This window comes from Dermochelys coriacea, chromosome 28, assembly GCF_009764565.3.
Source record: "Dermochelys coriacea isolate rDerCor1 chromosome 28, rDerCor1.pri.v4, whole genome shotgun sequence".
In the NCBI taxonomy this organism is placed as follows: domain Eukaryota; kingdom Metazoa; phylum Chordata; order Testudines; family Dermochelyidae; genus Dermochelys; species Dermochelys coriacea.
Window position 1 is genome coordinate 6,282,801 of NC_050095.1, and position 24,897 is coordinate 6,307,697.

A 24,897-nucleotide genomic window follows, 5' to 3' on the forward strand; every position below is an offset into this window, starting at 1 on the left:
ATTGCAAGGTATTTATGTGCCAGATACGCTAAACATTTGTATGCCCCTTCATGCTTCGGCCACCATTCCACTGTACGCTTTGAATTTTGTGCCGTAATTGAAATCAATATATTTGAAAATGTAGAAAAATATCCAAAAATATTTATAATAAAGTTACATTGCTATTCTGTTATTGTTTAAAAGTGTGGTTAAAACTCTGATTCATCATGATTCATTTTTTAATTAAGTTAATTTGTTTGTTCTGAGTTAATCGCTTGAATTAACTGAGATGAATTGACAGCCCTAATAAAAAGCCAAGCCCTACCCTCCTCAGCCAGCCAACAAGCTGGGGGGGAATGTTCCAGACAGCAGAGACGACGGAAAAAAATTAAATAACAGAAAGCCTTCACTGCAAGTTTATAGCCCCTTAGCCCAAGCCTGGTGAGCCAGAGTCAGGTGAAACATGCCAGCTGTAGTGGTGTTTTATTGCAGTGTAGACGTATCGTACCATTATATCTACACTGCCATGAGAACACCCAGGGCACCTGTCTCAAAGCCCGGGGCAGCTGGCTCAGGCTTCTGGGGCTGGGGCTGCAGGGCTATAAATTGACAGTGGAGACGTACGGGCTTGAACCCAGCCTCTGAGCCCCCATGAGGGGTGAGGGTCTCCAGCCTGAGCCCAAATATCTGCACCCCAGTTTTGAGCCCCACAGCTTGAGCTCCAGGACCCCACATCAGATGAGCCAGGCCGCAGGGCTTTTATCATAGTATAGATGCACTCTCAGGGTGTGTCTCCATTGCAATGTCAGCCCAGGGTGAGCGGAACTGAGTTAGCAGCCTCTAGATTTGCTAATTTACACCTTGAGTATCTGCAATACCCTGCTTCAGAATTGTTGACCCTGGGTCCTGAATCGGGGGATTCCCATGTCTACTACATTTGTTAGTCTCTAAGGTGCCACAAGTACTCCTTTTCTTTTTATTATTTCACCAGATGGCGAAATCAGAACAGAGACAAATTTTGTCAGTAAAAGCTAATCTCTGAAACGATCCTCCAAATATTGTGCATTCCCACCCCCCACCAGAGCTCTGTGTATATGCAGTTTAACTACTCCACATGCATCTTTCCACTAGAAATAATGCTCTGGGACATCCTCAGACGTGGCCATTTCTGAAATAGAGACTTTGAACAGCAAAGCCCTCTCTGCTCATCCAATGGGTCTTTTGGGTTTTATTCATCGCATTTAGTCTTGTACAATAGCACAGAGAACTTTTTTTGAATAGCCAAACTTTCCTGTCCTGTCCCTCCCTGGCCAGCCAGTGAGCTGGCAAAAAGTTTCCCAGCAGCACTGATTTTGGGAAGTGTTAAATCTAAACAAACAGCTCAGATGAGGTGGCCGAGTGGTTAAGGCGATGGATTGCTAATCCGTTGTGCTCTGCACGTGTGGGTTCGAATCCCACCCTCATCGGATGATTTTAGTTTCCTTCCCATACACCTATCTTCAGTTCAGTGACAGCCTCCACACACACACCAAACTTCACCAGCAAGCCTGCTGCATCTCGACTCCAAACACAAGCCAACCTTATCAGGCTCAGGTCGGGGGCTGGCAGAGGCAATTGTTGGATGGTTTAAATTACACTGACAGGCACCAGGCTTCATACCTGGGCCAGCCTGCGTGTGACAATCCAGCCTTAGGCAGGACCTTGCAGGGGGCAGAAATCCATGGTGGTCTATCCATCCAGCTTCAAATCTTGCCAACTACAGAAGAATTAGATTTCTGTTTTCTGCAGATTTGGTGCTTGAGCATCCTTGGTGCCAACTAGAGCCAGCTGTGGGCTCGGTCTTAGGGTAAGCCAACACTAAAAATTAGGGCTGCCAAGTAACCACAGTTAATTCAACCCATTAACTCAAAAGAAACGTACTCCATTTTAATCGCACTGTTAAACAGTAATAGAATACCAATTGAAATGTATTATTAATACTTTTGGATGTTTTTCTACATTTTCAAATACATTGATTTCAATTACAACACAGAATACAAAGGGTCCAATGCTCACTTTATATTATTATATTTCATTACAAAGATTTACACTGTAAAAAAGATAAATAAAAGAAATTTTTTTTTCAATTCACCCCAGACAACTACTGTTGTTCAATTTCTTTATTGTGAAAGTGCAACTTATAGATGTAGTTTTTTTGTTACATAACTGCATTCAAAAACAAAACAATGTAAAACTTTAGAGCCTTCAAGTCCACTCAGTCCTACTTCTTGTTCAGCCAGTTGCTCAGACAAACAAGTTTGTTTGCATTTATGGGAGATAATGCTGCCAGCTTCTTATTTACAATGTCACTTGAAAGTGAGAACAAGCATTCGCATGGCACTGTTGTGGCTGGCATTGCAAAGCATTGCGTGCTAGCTATGCTCAATGTTTGTGTGCCCTTTCATGCTTCGGCCACCATCCCAGAGGACATGCATCCATGCTGATGACACTCATTTAAAAATAATGCCTTAATTACATTTGTGACTGAACTCCTTGGGGGAGAATTGTATGTGTCCCGCTCTGTAGTTTTACCCGCATTCTGCCATATATTTCATGTTATAGCAGTCTCAGATGATGACCAAGCACATGTTCCTTTTAAGAACACTTTCACTGCAGATTTGACAAAACACAAAGGAGGTACCAACATGAGATTTCTAAAGATAGCTATAGCGCTCGACCCAAGGTTTAAGAAATACCTTCCAAAATCTGAGAGGGACGAGGCGTGGCGCATGCTGTCAGAAGTCTTAAAAGAGCAACGCTCCGATGCGGAAAGTACAGAACCCGAACCACAAAAAAAGAAAATCAACCTTCTGCTGGTGGCATCTGACTCAGATGATGAAAATGAACGTGTGTCCGTCTGCACTGCTTTGGGTCGTTATCGAGCAGAACCCGTCATCAGCAGGTGTGTGTGTGGATAGTTTGGTCCCATCACTGCAAGACTCCAGCAGCAGCAGCCTCTGTCCCATTGGGGGGAGTTGAACCCCAATGTGATACCCCCCCTCAACCTGTCCTATGACCGTCCCCTCCCCTCACATACCCTGGAGTCAGAGTGAGGGAAGAGAGAGTCACACATTGGCACAGACGCTTTGCAGAGTCAGGGTGCTGAGACGTTACTTCCTCCCGTTTCCCACTGCGGCTGAGCACAGCTGCCTGCCATCAACCTCCTGTTACTCAGGTTCAACAAGGAGAAGTGCAGAGTCATAGAATATCATAGAATATCAGGGTTGGAAGGGACCCCAGAAGGTCATCTAGTCCAACCCCCCTAAGTCCTGCACTTAGGATGGAAAAATCCCATTCACTGCTACAGACTAGGGCGAAAAGAAAAGGAGTACTTGTGGCACCTCAGAGACTAACAAATTTATTAGAGCATAAGCTTTCGTGAGCTACAGCTCACTTCATCGGATGCTCGGCAGCAGTTCTGCAGAAAAGGACCTAGGGGTTACAGTGGATGACAAGCTGGATATGAGTCAACAGTGTGCCCTTGTTGCCAAGAAGGCAAACGGCATTTTGGGCTGTATAAGGAGGGCAACACAAATGATTAGGGGGCTGGGGCACATGACTTACAAGAAGAGGCTGAGGGAACTGGGATTGTTTAGTCTGCAGAAGAGAATAATGAGGGGGGATTTGAAGCTGCTTTCAACTACCTGAAGGGGGGTTCCAAAGAGGATGGAGGTCGGCTGTTTTCAGTGGTGGCAGATGACAGAACAAGGAGCAATGGTCTCAAGTTGCAGTGGGGGAGGTCTAGGTTGGATATTAGGAAACACTGTTTCACTAGGAGGGTGGTGAAGCACTGGAATGGGTTACCTAGCGAGGTGGTGGAATCTCCTTCCTTAGAGGTTTTCAAGGTCAGGCTTGACAAAGCCCTGGCTGGGATGATTTAATTGGGGATTGGTCCTGCTTTGAGCAGGGAGGTGAACTAGATACCTCCTGAGGTCCCTTCCCACCCTGATCTTCTATGAGTCTATTCTACATCCGCCTTGTATCTCACTCTCCCAGCCTGCGTTCCTCCCCAACCCAGCCAGCCTATCCCACAGAGACCTGGCTTGCCGGGCTGCTGCCTGCCCCCTCTGCCTTAGCCAACCCCGGCACCTTGCAGGCCCTACCCGCTCCTGGTGCCACTTTTTTTTGGCGTCAAACTCCAGATTTTTCAGCCTCAGCCCTGAGCTTTTCCAAGTCACCCCCACGGCTCTCAGAGCACCCAGCCTAAAGTGCTGGGCTCCTGTCTCTGGCTGCGACCATGATTTCCATTGACCTCTGTGATGTTTTCTGCCAGCCCCTGTCCCGCAGCTCCCAGCCCCCGCCCTGGCGGGGGGTCCCTGCAGGGGCCCCGCCACCGTGGGGGGAAGGGGACCCTACAGCTGCCCAGCTGCCTCCAACAGCTGGGAGATCCTGCAGCTCCCCCAGCTGCCCCGGGGGCTAGGGGACCCTGCAGCAACCCATCCCCATAGGCAGGGGGACCCCAGAGTTCCCATGCACTGCAGCATTGGGGGACCCAGGACCCCCAGCAGCCATGGGTGTGAACCCACCTACTCCCTTTTATCAGGGATATTTTTCGTGAAAGCCAGGGACAGGTCACAGGCTTCCATGAGTTTTTGTCTGTTGCCCGTGACCTGTCTGTGATTTTTACGAAAAATATTTGTCACAAAACCTTAGCTGCACATAACTCATTTTTCTGGTGGAGCCATGAGTTTGAGTCCTTTCTGACAACAAGCTGAGCTTTCTTTAAATTCAGTCTCAGAGGAAAACATTTATTCGAACAGAGTGAAATGTGTACCGAGGTATCACATCCTCCCTCCCATTAACAGGTCTCCCTCTCTCTCTTGCTCAAGGTCCCTGTCCCCACAGCTCCTGGAGAGTCGGGCCAAGGAGGGCGGGAGCTGGACAGAATCCCAGATCCGTGTGAATGAAGAGAGAAAACGGGAACGGTTCGCCCACAAACTGCCCAGCTGAGGACTCTGCTCCTGGTGGGGTGACAGAAGGCAGGAGAGGGGCAGGAGGGTTTTCCTGCTAGGAAGGGATGAATCATGCATGGCGCTCTGTGTGTACGTACCTCGGGGTAACGTGTGCATGCGCTTTGCAGGCAGGAAGGCTGGATTCAGTCTCCACGGGCTGGTTCCTTGGCTGCAGCTGCATGGCGGTGTTGGACTTCAACATCAATCAACGCAATGAGCAAGATAGAGGGGACAGTGCACCCCATGCAGGAGCAAAGGGCTGTCAGCTGGAGGGGTTCGGGTGCAGCAGAGAGCACAGGATAATGGGTTTGGGGTTGGAGTTGGGGTTGGGGTTGGGGTTGGGGGGCGGTGCCGCAGCCCAGGGGGTTAGTGGGTCTGGAGGCCCGGCTCCCCGTGTCCCTTTAAAAAACCAGGGTCTTTCTCTGCATGGAGCTCAGGAGAGAAAATTGAGACAGACCCAGTCTGGATTGCTTGGTAAGCTGGGTGCAAGCAAACAATCCATGTGTAATAAGGGTAAATTCATACATCTAGGAACAACGAATGCAGGCCATACTCAGAGGATGGGGGAGTCTACCCTGGGAAGCAGTGACTCTGAAAAATAACCTAATGACATCAAATGTAGCTATTATTTTCTCTTGTAAAAAAAGTGCAGTAAACATTCCTCAAAATAGCTATGCAGAACAGAGACAACTTTTCCCAGTAAAGGCTAATTTCCCAAACAATCCTCCAACTGTTCTGAATTCCCTCCACACCTCTGCAGGAGCTCTGGGCACCTGCACTTTAATTGTTCCCTGTCCATCTTCCCATTAGAAATGCTGATGTTGGACACTGACGGATAGGGCCATTTCTGAAATACAGACGATGAATAGCGAACTAGCGAACCCGTCTCTGCGCCTCCAAGGGGTATTTTGCGGGGGGGGGGGGGAATGGAGGGTGGTGTTCATTGCACTTAGACTTCTACAATAGCACCAAGAACTTTTTTTAATAGCCAAACGTTCCCGTCCTGGCCAGCCGGTGATCTGGCAAAAAGTTTCCCAGCAGCACTGATTTTGGGAAGTGTTAAATCTAAACAAACAGCTCAGATGAGGTGGCCGAGTGGTTAAGGCGATGGACTGCTAATCCATTGTGCTCTGCACGCGTGGGTTCGAATCCCACCCTCATCGGACGCTTTTAGACTCCTCTCCCATATGACCCTCTTCAGTTCAGTGACAGGCCCCCACACGCGCACACACAAAAACCTTCACAAAACAACAAACCTCATCAGCGAACCTGCTGGATCCCTGCTCCTCTGACTTGGAAAACAAGCCAGCCTTGGCAGGCCCAGGTGGGGGCTGGCTTAATTTGCACTGACAGGCCCCAAGCTGACACCTGGGCCAGCCCAGCCTTGCTGCACTGAACCCTCTCCCACCCCGGCTTTGGTCTCTCACACCTGGTGGGCTCGGCAGCACGCACCTGGGAAAGGGGCAGAAACATGCCCAGTGGGAATTAATGTCACACTTTCCTCTCTCTGCCACTGATAGCCTAAGGGGACTGTTGGCCCTTTACTAAAACTCAGTGTGGGGGTTTTGCTTGGCTAGCTCCCAGTAACAAAAGAACGGGGAAGGGTTGATGGGAAATCAGGACCCTGAGACTGACAGTCCCCGAGGGTCCAGGTGGAGAGGCCAATGCTTCCAGTCAGCGTGATTGACAGGGCGGGCAGGCTAACCCGAGACCTTTGCAATATTTTCCCTTATTTTTTAATTGGTTGTTGTTGAATAAATTGTCTTTGCTTCCAGCTATATGCAATGATCAGTGGGTCAGAGAAGCGTCCAGCGTGGAGAGCACATCCCGGAGTGGGCACACTCTAGCCTCTGTCCTATGACAAGATGGGGGGGGGGTTGAGCCCCCCCACCCAGGAATCCTGGGCCCCAGCCATGTTGGGGTTACAAGGGACTCTGCCACACGGGGGGCCTCCTCGAGGTCAGGCCGGCCTCTGGGTAAAGGGAGTGGGAGTGAGGACTCAGAGCCTTTCGCCAGCCCGTTGCACCGGGGTCGTGTATAAGCCAGTTCAGTAGCAGAAGATCTATTTCCCGCACAAGCCGCAGGCCTGGGTCAGTCTGGGTCGAGGCGAGTCGTCCCATCCCCTGAGCCCCGCGGGGCCACTGCTGCACAGAGAACGGCGATTTTCTTTCCACCGAACCAGGAACAGGAAATGATCCAGCTCTTTCTCCTGGGCAAAGGAAACCACTTGCAAAGACCCTCTGGGGCTCAGCCAGGCTGATTCCCCTGAGCTGCTCGGCATCCCCCAGCTCCGATTGCAGCCACTGATGGGGCTGGGCCCTCTGACAATGGAAGCGCTAGAGTTGTGCTTGTTGCAGTTTTACTGCCTGAGCATCCTTCAGGCCAACCCGCGCCAGGTTGGGTCTGACTCTTAGGCTGTTTACACTTAAAACATTACAGCACACAGCACTTCAGAGTAGCTGCTGGTGGGAGGGCTGATCCTGCCCCTCTAGTTAATTCACTTCCCCACGAGGTGGTAGTGAGGTTAACAGAGGAATTCTTCCATCCACTTAGCGCTGTCTATACCAGGGCTTAGGTCAGTTTAACTACGTTGCTCAGGGTTGTGAATTTTTCACACCCCGCAAGAGACAGACCTTTACCAATGTAAGTTCCTGGTGGAGATCAGCCCTTAGATCCCTTTGAGTATTTCAGTGTGTGCAGGGAACTGTGAGAGTAAAACATCGACTCACAAATACAGAGCCTGAATTCCCCAGATTTAATCTTGGTGCACTTTCCAGACAGCCACAAAATTCAGTTCACTCTTGCATTGGGAAGGGAAATAAAGGCAATGCTATTTTTATGATTAAATAAAGTTTAGAGATGAGTTATTTACATTTAAATTAATTTTGGATTCCTCTAAATAACATCGTATTATGACATAAGAACAGAGACAAACCTTCTCACTAAAGGCAAATTTCCAAGATGATCTGCAAAATATTATTAATTTCCAATCCTGACCCCAAGGGAGGTCTGGACATCTCCAGTTTAACTCCTCTGAATCCACCTTGCTATTAGAAATGCCGTTCTTGGACATTCCCAGTTTTGCACGTCTGTGAAATTCAGACTATGAGCAGCAAACCTGGCTCTCCGCACCAGGAGGGATTTGGGAGTTTCATTACTTTCACTTAGTCTTTTCCAATAGCACAGAGGCAGTTTTATAAAAAGCCAAACCCTCCCCTCCTCAGTCAGCCAAGGAGTTGGGGAAAATGTTACGGGCAGCAGAGACCATGGAAACAATTAAATAACAGCAAACACATCAGCAAGGTGCCTGAGTAGACAAAGCGATGGGTTGGTTCTCTCTGGTGTCATATTTGTTGGCCACTTTTATGCTTCTCGCTTTTCTCCCCAACAACCGCCTCCCTCCTTCAGTTCAACGACAGCCCCGCACGCATTTCTTCCTTCTCACAAAAAGCAGGCCTACACTGTGCTGGGCGCAGAGCCGCACCAGAGAGAACCAGAGAAGCACCCTGAGGTGGAGGCAGAGCCTAGGGTGACCAGACAGCAAACGTGAAAAATCAGGACATGGGGTGGGGGGTAATAGGAGCCAATATAAAGACCCAAAAATCGGGACTCTCCCTAGAAAATTGGGACATCTGGTCACCCTAGCAGAGCCGCAGCAGCAAGGGGCAGAGGGGCGAGAGGCACAGCCCAGGAAGCTGAAGTGGGTGCACTGCTCAGACGAGGTGGCCGAGTGGTTAAGGCGATGGATTGCTAATCCATTGCGCTCTGCATGCGTGGGTTCGAACCCCATCCTCGTCGGATGATTTTAGTCTCCTGCCCATACGCCCATCTTCGGTCCAGGGACAGGCCCCTACACGCGCAAAACAACAAACCTCCCCAGCGAGCCTGCTGGATCCCTGCTTCGGAGACTCAAAAGACAGGCCAGCCTTGGCAGGACCGGTGCAGGGCTGGCCAGGACAGGTGATGGATGGCTTAAATTACCCTGACAGGCACGGGCTTGATACCTGGACCCGTCTGGCTCCCCACACCCTTCAATATTGCTAAACGCTACAGCATTGGGCAGGCATGGCATTCTGCTGATTATTCACCAAGACCCCCCAAATCTTTTTCAGTCATTGCTTCCCGGTATAGCATCCTCTGTCCTTCAGTAGGCCCGACAGTCCTTCTTCCTACATATATCCATTTTCATTTAGCTTCATTAAAACACCTACTGTTTGCTTGCACCCAGCTAACCAAAGGACCCAGATCAGTCGGTATCACTGGCTGGATTTTCTCGCCTGAGCTGAGAAAGACCTTGTTTTCTAAAGAGACTCGGGGAACCCAGAGTGGAGGAGCTGGGACTCCAGAAACATTCACTCCCGAAATACCACGTGTTGGGGGGGCAGGGGCTGCGGGTCAGGAGTGAGGGGCACCGGCAGAGCTGAGGGGGGCAGGGCTAGGCTGGCAGAGGGCTGTGGGTCGGGAGTGAGGGGCACCGGCAGAGCTGGGGGGGGCAGGGCTGGGCTAGCAGGGGCTGCGGATCAGGAATGAGGGGTACTGACACAGCTGGGGGGCCAGGGCTGGGCTGGCAGGGGCTGTGGGTCGGGAGTGAGGGGCACCGGCAGAGCTGGGGGGGCAGGGCTGGGCTAGGGGGGCTGCGGGTCAGGACTGAGGGGCACCGGCAGGGCTGGGGGGGCAGGGCTGGGCTAGGGGGGCTGCGGGTCGGGAGTGAGGGGCACCGGCAGAGCTGGGGGAAGCAGGGCCGGGCTGGCAGGGGCTGCGGGTCGGGAATGGGGGGCACCGGCAGAGCTGGGGGGACAGGGGGCTGTGGTCGGGAGTGAGGGGCACCGGCAGAGCTGGGGGGAGCAGGGGGCATAAGGCGTCTGCCTCGGGGGTGCATTACACTGAAATTGACCCCCAAGAAAGAGACAGGAATGGGGAGTCTCACCCATTCGAACGTGATTTCTTGGTACTCCATCTCCCCCTCCGTCCTGTTCCCCTAGAGAGAATGGGTGGGGAGACGCTGTTAGTCTCTAAGGTGCCACAAGTACTCCTTTTCTTTTTGCGTGGGAATTGGGCCCCCACACGGCAGAACGAAGGACAAAGTGCGAAAGAAAGAATGAAAAGCCACAAGATCTATTTGCCTGCATCATGCTAGACCTCTCCCCCTGGATTCATCCTCCCCCAATTTCCCAGGGGGGGGTCTTCCACCCCACAGACCGCCCCCCCCAACCTGGGAAACGGGGTAAGAACTAAAAGCAGGACTCTCTATTGAACAGAAGCAGAAGTGGGGGCCAGAGGTGAATTGCGGGGGGAAGGTTCGGGTGCTGGGGGTGTTTGGGGGGAGGGGAAGATTCGGAGCGGAGATTGGGGGAGGTCAAGGTGGGTTGGGGGAGATTTGGGGATCAGAGATGAGTTTGGGGGGGTCAAATCAGGGGTGAGCTTGGGGGGAAGGCTGGGGGCAGGGGAGAGTTTGGGGAGAGGGTTTGGGGGCTGTGGGGAGTAGAAGATTCAGAGGGGAGTTTGGGGGGAGGTCAGGGTGGGTTGGGGGAGATTTGGGGGGAAGGTTTGGGGAGTCAGATCAAGGGGCGAGTTTGGGGGGAAGGTTGGGTCGGGGGAAGGTTTGGGGGGTCAGATCAGGGGTGAGTTTGCAGGGAAGGCTTGATGGCAGGGGAGAGTTTTGGGGGAAGGTTGGGGGGCTGGAGGACCTGGGGAGAGGAGAAGATTTGGACGGGAGTTTGGGGAGAGGTCAGGGTGGGTTGGCGGAGATTTGGGGGGTCAGAGATGAGATTTGGGGGGAAGGTTTGGAGAGTCAGATCAAGAGGTGAGCATGGGGGTAAGTTTGGGGGCAGGGGGAGGTTGGGGGGAAGGTTGGGTGGCTGGGGGGAGTTTGGGGGAGGGAAAGATTGGGGGCGGGGAGTGAGGGTGGTGGGAACGGTTCCCAGAGATCAACATGCATCTGGGAGGAAGCTGTAACGGTCCGGAAACTAGCGCCCCTCCCTGCCCCCCGCCTTCGCTACTCACATATGCTAGTGCCTCCAGGGTGTTGGTATTGGCGATGACCGGAGGAGAACTCGCTTGCAGGAGAGAAGGTGCCACCAGTCCCCCAAGATACCAGATCCCCTCCCCCCCAGGGCTGAGACACCCGCAGACCGGAGCCACGTATCCCACCCAGTGCTCCCCGCACAGGCCTGCCACCCCAAGGAGCATCTGGCTAGAGAATACCCAGCTCCCACTGGAGCAGACAAGGGCAAAGCCAGCTCTGTAACAGAGACACGGAATTGGGGGTGACCCACTGAGTGGGCTCCGGGCCAAGGAGCGGCCAGGGCGGGCGCTGGGGTGGAGCCCATGCGGCGGGTGCGGGGTTCATGGTGGAAGCCCCCCGTCACCACGAGAAACAGGCTGGACCCGCACTGGGGAAGCTGCCTGCACTAACATGGGGGTGAAATCATTGTCACGAGGGTAAAGAACCCACAAACCCAGCATCACAACCACTGACAGTGGGTCGTCCTCGTTTTGCACCAGCCCTCACGAGAACTCCCTTTGTCAATGCCCGTGGAAGAACTGGGTTGTTTCTTTCCTTTGGGGCTGGCGCCATCATGGGCCCATTTCATTTTACTCATTTCTATTCAAATTGCCCAGAAATGCTAATTCCTTGGGCGAGGCCCAGGAGCGGAGGCTGAGCCAATAAATAGACCAGGGTTGAAATATTTCCCAGGCACTGGCACGTTTTTACAGCTGGAAAACATTCATTAGCCACTTGCTGCCTCTGTCTCTGTTTACCGCTGCGTCCCGACAGAGCAGGCAAAGCCCCTGGCTCTTTCACTTTTCACTGCTTCTTTTCACTTTTCCACGTCTGGCGGCGTCTCTGACTAGGCAGTTCATGGGAGATGCCCTCCAATGTTCGCTTTGTTCACACAGCTCCAGGCGTCTCTACAGGACCTACACGCCATGGCCTCGCTTGGAAATATTTTGCCAGAGGAAATTCAGAGGGAACCACCCCCTGCCTCAAATTGCTCCCGGTTAACGAGCTGAGTGGACAGGAACCTTTATAGCCAAAAACCGTCTGTGAATGGTGAGCCGAATGTGCCCCCTCATTAAACATTTGACTCTGTTACGGTGCATGGCGACTATTTCCCTCAGAGCATATCTCTGCAGCGTGGGATTCAAACTCCTGCTTCCAGCAGGAAACGTGACACAAACACAGCACCTTGTCTACATGGCTATCCCGAGACGGGGGCCGTGCTGCAGCTGACAAATCTGGAGCTTGGAGCACCACCTGAGCGGCCGTGGTAATGGGGAGCTGCCCTGAGGGTGAGCCCCAGTTCTGCGCCTGGGGAATGGTGGATCAACTGTTGAGTGAGGAAACTAGATGGGGGTGGCATTCCACTGGGGCTCCTCTCACCCACCCACAAGCTGGAAATTGCTACTGGAGTTTTGCAGTCCCAGATCCGTCTCAGCGGGGCTGCTGCCAAGCCAGTTGTCCCCCATTCTGCATTTGTGCATTTGGTTTTTCTTCCCTAAGTGTGGCACCTGACATTTGTCCTTGTTGAATTTTATTGGGTGGTCTATAGCCTAGTCCTCCAATTTATCAAGATCCCTCTGAATTTTAGCTCTGTCCTCCAAAGTGTTGGCAAGCACCCATTAGCTTTTGACAATTTGGAAATAATGAGAAGGCTGTGGAGCCCGTGGGGTATGGAGTTAAAATCCCTGCGAGATTTCAGCAACAGGCAGAATGCATTAGAGACAGGCTATGTGGTGTATTGCTAAAGAATCCCAAGAACAACCCGGAGCTCCCTGCTTCAGACAGAAGAAGGCTTCTTGTGGACTTCTTCATATCCCCTTCCCTTGCATTTGGGACTTGATTGGCTTAAAGGAGTCCTGGCTGATGTGTGTTTCCATTGTTTTCTTTCTAAGAGTTTTACCCAGGAGTCACCCTAGCAAGATGGTTAATATCTAGTGGGCAGCCAGGGCCTCCATCCTTTATGTTAATGAAAGGGCAAAACACTTCATTAATGCAAAATTAAGGTTGCCTAGTGGGATATCATCCCCTGGCAGAACCTCAACTTCAGCAAAACTCCAATATCTGCAAACCAGGAAATGTACTGTTAAGGTTGCCCACACAACCTTAACTCTGCCTCTTAGAGCAATGTCCCAGTATGGCCTGTTAACACACGTACATTTACTCTGCCAACACCAAAGTTACTGAAAAGGACAAATTCTTCACCTGCCTTTACCACCCTTCAAACCAGAGCCCACCATCTGAGCTGGGCCTGATCAAGCACAAGCCCAGGGCAAGCCAGACAGTGTCACAGGTTGGTCCTGGCTACGACAGCGATTGCAGAGTGAGGCACCCCCACATACACACACCTACTCAGAAAGATGCCCCCACCTCACTGGCTCTGCTTCACCCTGCCACACTGCCCCCCTTTTCCTCTTCCCAAAAGCCTGTCTGGGGGGACACATTTTCCCTTGTGGTGCCCCCCCGTCAGCTGTTCTCATCTGAGAACCAAAGGGTTGATTCAGAGAGAGATGATTAGGCCCTAAGTTGGACCAGCTGATCTCCCCCCAAGATTTTCTACGGTTCTGGTCCATGTTGCTGATTGAAAGATGAGTTGACCTCCCTTTTACATATTTTATTAAAACGAGCAAACAAATAAAAGCAAGAACACACAACACTAATGCTAAAGTACTATCAATATGACTAAACTGACTAAGGGTTGAACACAGAGCTATCAAGTTAAGGTCAGATCAATAAGTCAATTTGTTAATAATGATATTGCTTTGGAATCAAGTCATCAATTTAGTCAAATCATCAGATTAATACAACAGATAATAAACTGTTATAGTTTGCAAGTTGCAGTGGGGGAGGTTTAGGTTGGATATTAGGAAAAACTTTTTCACTAGGAGGGTGGTGAAGCACTGGAATAGGTTACCTAGGGAAGTGGTGGAATCTCCTTCCTTAGAGGTTTTTAAGGTCAGGCTTGACAAAGCCCTGGCTGGGATGATTTAGTTGGGGATTGGTCCTGCTTTGAGCAGCAGTTTGGACTAGACACCTCCTGAGGTCCCTTCCAACCCTGATATTCTATGATTCTATGATAAATCCCCAAATAGTAATCCAGCGACACGACCGTCCATTTAGAATCCACACTGAAACAGCGAATATTTCAATCCTGAAACCAAATGATTGTTCTGGTTTAAGATACAACCTTAAAACCAATTAAAAATCTACCTCCTTAGATGTTACCATTGTGTGGCTAATCCTTCTGCTTCCCTTTCCAACTTACATACAGATGTTATTGAGGCATTAATCAACAGAATTTTAACAGCTCTCCTTGAACGTTTTTATAACTGACAGATTTGTTTCTTTAGATGGTTTCACAGAACGAGGAGCACACATTCAGTGATTTCAGGGGGCAGATTTTTAAGGCTATTTAGATTTGGGGAACTATTCTACCTCGCACCTTCCCTGTGTGGATTTCACATCTGATCTAGACATGCAATGAATGTAATAAAAAGGGCAGGACATCCCCAGTTAAAAAATGAAAGACAAAAAACAGATGCACATTGGAAAACAGAATCCCAACTATACATATAAAATGTTGGGGTCTGAATTAGCTGTTACCACTCGAAAGAGAGATTTTGGAGACATTGTGGATAGTTCTCTGCAAACATCCACTCAATGGGCAGCGGCAGTCAAAAAAGTGAACAGAATGTTGGGAATCATTAAGAAAGGGATAGAAAATAAGACAGAAAATATCATATTGCCTCTATATAAATCCATGGTACGCCCGCATCTTGAATACTGCATGCAGATGTGGTTGCCCCATCTCAAAAAAAGATATATTAGAATTGGAAAAGGTTGAGAAAAGGGCAACACAAATGATGAGGTGTATGGAACGGCTTCTGTATGAGGAGAGATTGATAAGACTGGGAGTTTTCAGCTGGGAAAAGAGATGACTAAGGGGGGGATATGATAGAGGTCTATAAAATTATGATGGGTGTGGAGAAAGTAAATAAGGAAATTTTATTTACTCCTTCTCATAACACAAGAAGCAGGGGTTAAAACAAACACAAGGAAGTATTTCTTCACACAATGCACAGTAACCTGTGGAACTCTTTGCCAGAGGATGTTGTGAAGGCCAAGAGTATAACAGGGCTCAAAAAAGAACTAGGTAAGTTTAGGGGGAATAGGTCCCTCAATGGCTATTAGCCAGGATGGGCATGGATGGTGTCCCTAGCCTCTGTTTGCCAGAAGCTGGGAATGAGCGACAGGGGATGGATCACTTGATAATTGCCCTGTTCCGTTCATTCCCTCTGGGGCACCTGGCACTGGCCACTGCAGGAAGACAGGACACTGGGCTAGATGGACCTTTGGTCTCACCCAGAGTGGCCGTTTTTATGATGGGACAGGAGGGAATTTCTACCAGTCTTCAGGTGTCACAAAGACTGAAATGATACCTTTTCCTGACCCTACTCCTGCTTTTTGTTATATTTAAACATATTCTCACTGGAAAAAAGGGAACAAAATATAACTGCTGCTCAGCACATCCTAAGGCAACGTGAAAGCAGCTGGGAATGAAACAATCAGAGCCAAAATGGGGAAGTGGGCAACTCTAACACTCACTAGAGGAAGAGTATAAAAGTGATACATCAGATTTGTTTAGACAAGGAAAAGTGATGGGGGTTAGGTCATGCCATGAGGCAATGCCCTAAATAACCCCAGCCATACTCTGTGGGTTCTGTTTTTACTACAAGAATAGTTGTGTTTTTACAAAAGGCTAGCTAGCTCCATGGAAAATTGTAGTGGAGATGCGTGCCAGATAGATTTCCCCTTATACAGCTAGTTGAAGTCATCCCCATGTTCCCCACCTGGGGGTGATGAACATTTTTGGTGGAAGGAACACACACTCCAATTATTCATAGGACAAAGGAGTTGATAGACAGGACCATCGGATTCACCCTGGAGCAGAGCAGGCTACAAAAGGCATGAGCGCGCAACTCACCTGGGGGACATGAAAACAACACTGATGCAAATGGTAGAAACAGCCTCACAATTTACTGTGAGGGAATTAGCAAAAGTAATAAAGAAAATAAATCTTTTGTCAACCCTAGACAAGGTTTTATGGTGTTTCTCTCTCTTGTGGATTCTCAGAGATAAATAAGGGCTAAGCTCTGATGGAACGTTTTCCCAGACTCAAAGCACCTGTAGGGTCTCTATCCTTTGTGGGTCCTCTGATGACTCGTAAGGGTTGAGCTCTGTGTGAAGCTTTTCCCGCACTCACAGCATTCATAAGGTCTCTCTCCCGTGTGAATTCTCTGATGTTTCATAAGGGATGAGCTGTCAATGAAGTTTTTCCGGCACTCACAGCATTCATAGGGTCTCTCTCCCGTGTGAATTCTCTGATGTTTCATAAGGGATGAGCTGTCAATGAAGTTTTTCCGGCACTCACAGCATTCATAAGGCCTCTCCCCTGTGTGGATCCTCTGATGTCTAATAAAGGCTGAACGGTAACTGAAGGTTTTCCCACACTCACAGCATTCATAGGGCCTCTCCCCTGTGTGGATTCTCTGATGCGTAATAAGGTCTGAGCGGTAACTGAAGTTTTTTCCACACTCAAAACATTCATATGGTCTCTCCCCTGTGTGGATCCTCTGATGTCTTATGAGGTGTGAGCTGTGGCTAAAGCTTTTTCCACACTCACAGCATTTATAGGGTCTCTCACCCGTGTGGGTTCTCTGGTGTTTAATAAGGTTTGAGCTCAAAGCAAAGGTTTTTCCACACTCACCACATTCGTAGGGCTTCTCTCCTGTGTGGATTCTCTGATGTCGAATAAGGTGTGACTGTCTACTGAAGTTCTTCCCACACTCAGGGCAAATGTTGTTTCTTTCTCTCATGGGGATTCTCTCCTGGGCTCTGGTTTCCTTGAGGTGCTTGTGAGTTCCCTGACAATCAATAGTTTTACCCACTTCCTCCCCTTGCTGGTTTTCCTGCTGCTTCTCTGGCTTGTGCTGACTCTGACAGACTTTTCCCTGCTCTCGACTCATGGACAAATTCCCTTGAGATCTTTGTAATAATGCCCCAGGCGGTTCCATTTCCTCGATATCTTCCTGCTCAGGATGCTGCTCTTTGTTCCCACACGCCATCCCACCACCTGCTGGGATAGGAAGAGCAAAGCTTCAGGCATAGGAACAGAAAAGGGAAGAGCAAATCTAAATAATAACGAGAGAGCGAGAGATGCATGTGCGCACACACACACACAATCAGGAACTGAATTTCCCCAAGTTCTTCCCAATAAGGGAGAGAGGAGGAGATCAATTCTGCCTCCACATCCCATCCTAACATCAGGATAGGGAAGAAGCCATGAGTAATATCTGCCGTGAGGTTATGACATCCGCTGGGGACAATCCTGAAACTGGCGTGCTCACAGTCTTCCTAGGGAACCTCAGCTGCTTCCTTCAGGCACTGACAGTGTTTTGAGTTAGTCGAATGATTCCTTACCTTTGCGGTTGCCTCTCACGACCTCTCCTTCCTCTGAGCCCTGGAGGTCTGGGACCCATGGCTCTTCCCCCCCACTTTCCAACTGGTTCCCAAGCTGCCTGCACTCAGCCTGACCTGCTGGAAAGCACAGTCAACACTCAGACTATTGTATCCAGGGCTCGGTCTAGGAGCAGGACAACTGAAGAATTTCACTCCAGGAGAGGAAAAGGCAGGAGGCCTGACACCTGAGGGGTGGGGATGGGGGTCAATTCAGAGAGTACAGAAAGGGAACTGAGGTGCAGCTGGCTCTGTCACCCATTATGACACCCACTGCTCTCTGCACTTCCCAGCTCCCAGGACCCCAGCAGCACCTCCTTGTGTTTTCTCTTCTCCTCCTATGGCCTGCAGCCCTATACTCTACCAGTTCCCCCACATTTCCTGGGTCTAAACTACTTTCCCAATGTGCCTGTGACACTCTCTACCCCAAATTCCCCAACTTTTATAAGGTTATGATATATTTTGTACAAAGTATGCCTTCTGAGGTATCACCTGAAAACTCATAATCTGCTGAACATCATTGTCCCATTAAGATGTATGTAACAACACTAAGTGTAAAGTGATGAGATTTTATTGTATGCTTGTTACTGAAATATGTTGTAATTCCAGCTAACACCCTCAGGCAGTTTCTCAGAGACAGACACACTGGCACACCAGCAAGGTGTTAAACAGCCATCATCTGCTTAAGCAGCTAGCAGGAAAGAAGGTGTAAATAAGAAATTTACTTTTCATCTCAGAGATGTTTCAAACCTCACGTACACGAGAGGCTGCTTGTCTGCACCCCAGCGATGGGTAATCTTCAAAGAGGGGAGTGGGATGTAAGAATGACAGACAGTGACCTTCAAACCACCTCTCTCCACCTCCCATCTCTTGGCTCATGACAACAATGAACACCTAAGGACACTGAACTAATGGGGAGGTGTCCCAGACTGGGAGGAAGCCCAGCCTGAGAAAATAACTGCAGCTTTTGCTAAGACAAACCTTTTGCTTTTTAAGTGCTATTAGTTTGTTAAAATTTAGGAATTATAGAATCATAGAAGATTAGGGTTGGAAGAGACCTTGGGAGGACATCTAGTCCAGCCCATTGCTGAAAGCAGAGAATCATAAAATGTAGGGCTAGAAAGGACCACAAGAGGTTATCTAATCCATTCCCCTGCCTAGAATCAGGACCAAGTATACCTAGACCATCCCTGACAGGTGTTTGTCCAACCCATTCTTAAAAACCTATAATGATGAGCATTTCACAGCATACCTTGGTAAACTATTCCAGCAGTTATGTCGCCTTACAGTTGAATAGTTTTTCCTAATGTCCAACCTAAACCTCCCATGTTGCAATTCAAGCCAACTACAACTTCTCCTACTGTTGCCCTGGATTTGAGGGGTGTGTATACCCCAGAATGCGATCAAGCTATTTGCAACCATATTATGTGCATTCAGTCCCCCTGAATTAATGAAATAGAACACCACATAATTAAGGGTTAATTTGCAAACAGGTTTTCAGAGGCAAGGTCAAAACTAGCTACAGTTTCTGCTAATCAGAATGGGAGGAAGGGAAAGAAAAGTAAATAACAGACTAAAAGAAGGTAAGTGGATGAAAACACATTGAGTCTAGACACCTTTAATGTTAGAAATGTATTGAAAGTCAAGAAAAGTGATGATCCAGTAGGTGTCATTATGACCTATGGGTTTTGTAGAAGTTAGTTATAAAAAAATCTAGATAATAGCGTGTACTTTGGAGCAGTCCTCGGGAGCTATCCTTGGAGAGAAGTTAGTTCCTGACACCTTTACTCCCCAGCAGGGAGGCGTTTGGCCAGCGCTGACGCATTGTTGATTACTCAATACCATCTCAGAATTGAGGCAATATGATATTTTCTGTCTTATTATCTATCCCCATCATTAAGAAACGGATAGATAATAAGACAGAAAATATCATGTTGCCGCTATATAAATCCATGGTACGCCCACACCTTAAATACTGCCTGCAGATGTGGTCGCCCCATCTCAAAAAGATATATTGGGATTGGAAAAGGTTCAGAGAAGGGCAACAAAAATGATGAGGGGGATGGAACGGCTTCCGTATGAGGCAAGATTAATTAGACCGGGACTTTTCAGCTTGGAAAAGAGGCGACTAAGGGGGGATAATGATAGAGGTTTATAAATCATGAGTGGTGTAGAGAAAGTGAATAAGGACGTGTTATTTACTCCTTCTCATAACACAAGAGCTAGGGGTCACCCAATAAAAACTTTTCTGAGGTCCCCCCTCAATCTTCTTTTCTTAAGACGAAACATGCCCAGTTCTTTCGTCCTTTGAAATTGTGGCTTTGATAACGAGGTGGCTTTGTGGGTGTTTACTTCTGAACGGATACGAGCAAGGCAAGACTGCATTTGTCAAGGTCAGAGAAAAGGTTGTTGCAGTAATTGAGATGAGAGCCTGGACAAGAGTTTGAGCTGGGTGGATAGATAGGAGAGGCTGTATCTCAGGGAAGTTATGCAGCAAGCTGTAGGCATGGCCCGAAAACCTAGAGTGGGGTCCGTGTCAAAGATGATGCCCAGCTTACAGGATTGCATGACAGGCAGGTTGGTGGAGCTCATTGGCTTGGGGGAAATATTAGGAGCTCTGTTTTAGCCATTGTAGCTGTTAAGCTTGGGCTGATGGCTAGACGTGCATAAGTAAATGTCAGAGAGACAGGCTGAGATTTTAGTTTGGACAGAAGGAGACGGGTCTGCAGTAGAGAGGTAGATCTGTGAGTCACCAGCATAGAGACAGTAGCTGAATTCGTGTTTGTAGATGAGATTCCCAGAGATAAGGTACAGAGAAAGAAGAGAAGGGGACCAAAGACAGATTCCTTTGGATTCCCCATAGGAAGTTGGAGGGGGAAAGGAGGTCCCTCCAAAAGACATGCTAAAGGAAAGACTAGAGAGGTAGGAGGATGTGACCCAGGGATCTCTTGATGCCAACTGGCAGAGGGAGTGTCTAGGGTTTTGCAGGGATCCTGTGGGTCAGCTATGCACAGATTAGTTCACCAAAGGACGGAATGCAAGTCTCTACAGAGACAAGTAGCTTGCTGGTCGTTATCATCCTTCCAAAATGTGTGGAAGGATAATGCAGGAGAAGTTAAGTGTATCTATACCTGGAAGTTACGTTCTTAAAGCCCTGAAGTGAAAAGAGGTCACCAGGAGGTGGCATGCCTCAAACAGGTTCCTTTCCAACAGGAGGTAACCAATCGTATCTCTCTCTTTCTGGTCATTTGTGTCTTGGGCACTGTGTTTGATGATGGGTCGCTGTATACCGAGCCTCATGCTAATGAGGAGATTGTGAAACAGAGGAAATTTACAGAGAAAAATAAACAGCAGGATCCAGTTTATGAGTAAAGACAATGGACTGCCAGGGTAAAGTTTTGGGTCCATTGTGCATCTTCCAAAGTGTGACTCGTCTCATGAATGGAAGGTCAGACAAGCCTGGCTATAAAATGCTGGAAGGCCTTTGGGTGAACATTGCTCTGTAAGACATTGTGAAATGTATGTATGGCTGGTAGTATCCATAGTGGAAATTATGTACTGTACAGTGTGACCAGACTTGGATGTGTTCCTTTCAGGCAGGAGGTAACAGATGCTTATCTCTCTGTCTGGCCATGTTTGTAGAGTATTGTTCACAGGAGATAGCTATTTGCATGCTGAGTCCAATATTAATCAAGAGATTGCAAAATCTTCAAGACAGGAAATTCACAGGTAGAAGTAACCCACAGGAGGGAATACTGTTTACATGCGAAGACAATGGATCGTTGGGGTGTATCTGGGGATGCATGGATCCTACACAAAGTAGGCAAGCCAATAGCGTGCTTGTCTTATGAATGGGGCGGTAGGGAGGGGTTCACAGCCAGTCTTGCTGCAAAGCCCTGTGAGAAGGATATTCGGATAAGCAATGCTCCACAAGACAGGAAAGTATCTTGTTATGTAAGTCTAGGTTCTAGAATCATAGAATCATAGAATATCAGGGTTGGAAGGGACCCCAGAAGGTCATCTAGTCCAACCCCCTGCTCAAAGCAGGACCAAGTCCCAGTTAAATCATCCCAGCTAGGGCTTTGTCAAGCCTGACCTTAAAAACCTCTAAGGAAGGAGATTCTACCACCTCCCTAGGTAACGCATTCCAGTGTTTCACCACCCTCTTAGTGAAAAAGTTTTTCCTAATATCCAATCTAAACCTCCCCCATTGCAACTTGAGACCATTACTCCTCGTTCTGTCATCTGCTACCATTGAGAACAGTCTAGAGCCATCCTCTTTGAAACCCCCTTTCAGGTAGTTGAAAGCAGCTATCAAATCCCCCCTCATTCTTCTCTTCTGCAGACTAAACAATCCCAGCTCCCTCAGCCTCTCCTCATAAGTCATGTGCTCTAGACCCCTAATCATTTTCGTTGCCCTTCGTTGTACTCTTTCCAATTTATCCACATCCTTCCTGTAGTGTGGGGCCCAAAACTGGACACAGTACTCCAGATGAGGCCTCACCAGTGTCGAATAGAGGGGAACGATCACGTCCCTCGATCTGCTCGCTATGCCCCTACTTATACAACCCAAAATGCCATTGGCCTTCTTGGCAACAAGGGCACACTGCTGACTCATATCCAGCTTCTCGTCCACTGTCACCCCTAGGTCCTTTTCCGCAGAACTGCTGCCGAGCCATTCGGTCCCTAGTCTGTAGCGGTGCATTGGATTCTTCCATCCTAAGTGCAGGACCCTGCATTTATCCTTATTGAACCTCATTAGATTTCTTTTGGCCCAATCCTCCAATTTGTCTAGGTCCTTCTGTATCCTATCCCTCCCCTCCAGCGTATCTACCACTCCTCCCAGTTTAGTATCATCCGCAAATTTGCTGAGAGTGCAATCCACACCATCCTCCAGATCATTTATGAAGATATTGAACAAAACGGGCCCCAGGACCGACCCCTGGGGCACTCCACTTGACACCGGCTGCCAACTAGACATGGAGCCATTGATCACTACCCGTTGAGCCCGACAATCTAGCCAGCTTTCTACCCACCTTATAGTGCATTCATCCAGCCCATACTTCCTTAACTTGCTGACAAGAATGCTGTGGGAGACCGTGTCAAAAGCTTTGCTAAAGTCAAGAAACAATACATCCACTGCTTTCCCTTCATCCACAGAACCAGTAATCTCATCATAAAAGGCGATTAGATTAGTCAGGCATGACCTTCCCTTGGTGAATCCATGCTGACTGTTCCTGATCACTTTCCTCTCCTCTAAGTGCTTCAGGATTGATTCTTTGAGGACCTGCTCCATGATTTTTCCAGGGACTGAGGTGAGGCTGACCGGCCTGTAGTTCCCAGGATCCTCCTTCTTCCCTTTTTTAAAGATGGGCACTACATTAGCCTTTTTCCAGTCATCCGGGACTTCCCCCGTTCGCCACGAGTTTTCAAAGATAATGGCCAAGGGCTCTGCAATCACAGCCGCCAATTCCTTCAGCACTCTCGGATGCAATTCGTCCGGCCCCATGGACTTGTGCACGTCCAGCTTTTCTAAATAGTCCCTAACCACCTCTGTCTCTACAGAGGGCTGGCCATCTCTTCCCCATTTTGTGTTGCCCAGCACAGCAGTCTGGGAGCTGACCTTGTTAGTGAAAACAGAGGCAAAAAAGCATTGAGTACATTAGCTTTTTCCACATCCTCTGTCACTAGCTTGCCTCCCTCATTCAGTAAGGGGCCCACACTTTCCTTGGCTTTCTTCTTGTTGCCAACATACCTGAAGAAACCCTTCTTGTTACTCTTGACATCTCTTGCTAGCTGCAGCTCCAGGTGCGATTTGGCCCTCCTGATATCTTTCCTACATGCCCGAGCAATATTTTTATACTCTTCCCTGGTCATATGTCCAAGCTTCCACTTCTTGTAAGCTTCTTTTTTATGTTTAAGATCCGCTAGGATTTCACCATTAAGCCAAGCTGGTCGCCTGCCATATTTACTATTCTTTCGACTCATCGGGATGGTTTGTCCCTGTAACCTCAACAGGGATTCCTTGAAATACAGCCAGCTCTCCTGGACTCCCTTCCCTTTCATGTTAGTCCCCCAGGGGATCCTGGCCATCTGTTCCCTGAGGGAGTCAAAGTCTGCTTTCCTGAAGTCCAGGGTCCGTATCCTGCTGCTTACCTTTCTTCCCTGCGTCAGGATCCTGAACTCAACCAACTCATGGTCACTGCCTCCCAGATTCCCATCCACTTTTGCTTCCCCCACTAATTCTACCCGGTTTGTGAGCAGCAGGTCAAGAAAAGCGCTCCCCCTAGTTGGCTCCCCTAGCACTTGCACCAGGAAATTGTCCCCTACGCTTTCCAAAAACTTCCTGGATTGTCTATGCACCGCTGTATTGCTCTCCCAGCAGATATCAGGAAAATTAAAGTCACCCATGAGAATCAGGGCATGCGATCTAGTAGCTTCCTTGAGTTGCCGGAAGAAAGCCTCATCCACCTCATCCCCCTGGTCCGGTGGTCTATAGCAGACTCCCACCATGACATCACTCTTGTTGCACACACTTCTAAACTTAATCCAGAGACACTCAGGTTTTTCCACAGTTTCGTACCGGAGCTCTGAGCAGTCATACTGCTCCCTTACATACAGTGCTACTCCCCCACCTTTTCTGCCCTGCCTGTCCTTCCTGAACAGTTTATAACCATCCATGACTGTACTCCAGTCATGTGAGTTATCCCACCAAGTCTCTGTTATTCCAATCACGTCATAATTCCTTGACATCACCAGGACCTCCAGTTCTCCCTGCTTGTTTCCAAGGCTTTGTGCATTTGTATATAAGCACTTGAGATAACCTGTTGATCGCCCCTCATTCCCAGTATGAGGCAGGAGCCCTCCCCTCACAGACCTTCCTGCCTGTGCTTCCTCCCGGTATCCCGCTTTCCCACTTACCTCAGGGCTTTGGTCTCCTTCCCCCGGTGAACCTAGTTTAAAGCCCTCCTCACTAGGTTAGCCAGCCTGCTGGCAAAGATGTTCTTCCCTCTCTTCGTAAGATGGAGCCCGTCTCTGCCCAGCACTCCTCCTTCATGGAACACCATCCCATGGTCAAAGAATCCAAAGCCTTCTCTCCGACACCACCTGCGTAGCCATTCGTTGACCTCCACGATTCGACGGTCCCTACCCAGGCCTTTTCCTTCCACGGGGAGGATGGACGAGAACACCACTTGCGCCTCCAACTCCTTTATCCTTCTTCCCAGAGCCACGTAGTCCGCAGTGATCCGCTCAAGGTCATTCTTGGCAGTATCATTGGTGCCCACGTGGAGAAGCAGGAAGGGGTAGCGATCCGAGGGCTTGATGAGTCTCGGCAGTCTCTCCGTCACATCACGAATCTTAGCCCCTGGCAAGCAGCAGACTTCTCGGTTTTCCCGGTCAGGGCGGCAG

At 49.0% G+C, this 24,897-nt stretch overlaps 1 protein-coding gene and 3 non-coding genes across 4 annotated transcripts in view; 3 read left to right on the plus strand and 1 right to left on the minus strand.

Moving 5' to 3' along the window:
* The window catches only part of LOC119849409 (zinc finger protein 436-like), a 66,950-nt gene that overhangs the window by 38,479 nt on the left and 3,574 nt on the right, over positions 1–24,897 (minus strand). The window lies entirely within an intron of this gene.
* Positions 1,364–1,445, plus strand: TRNAS-GCU. The gene has a single exon. It is a non-coding gene; the product is annotated as a tRNA-Ser (tRNA).
* On the plus strand, positions 6,052–6,133 carry TRNAS-GCU. Its single transcript has one exon. It is a non-coding gene; the product is annotated as a tRNA-Ser (tRNA).
* Positions 8,687–8,768, plus strand: TRNAS-GCU. The gene has a single exon. It is a non-coding gene; the product is annotated as a tRNA-Ser (tRNA).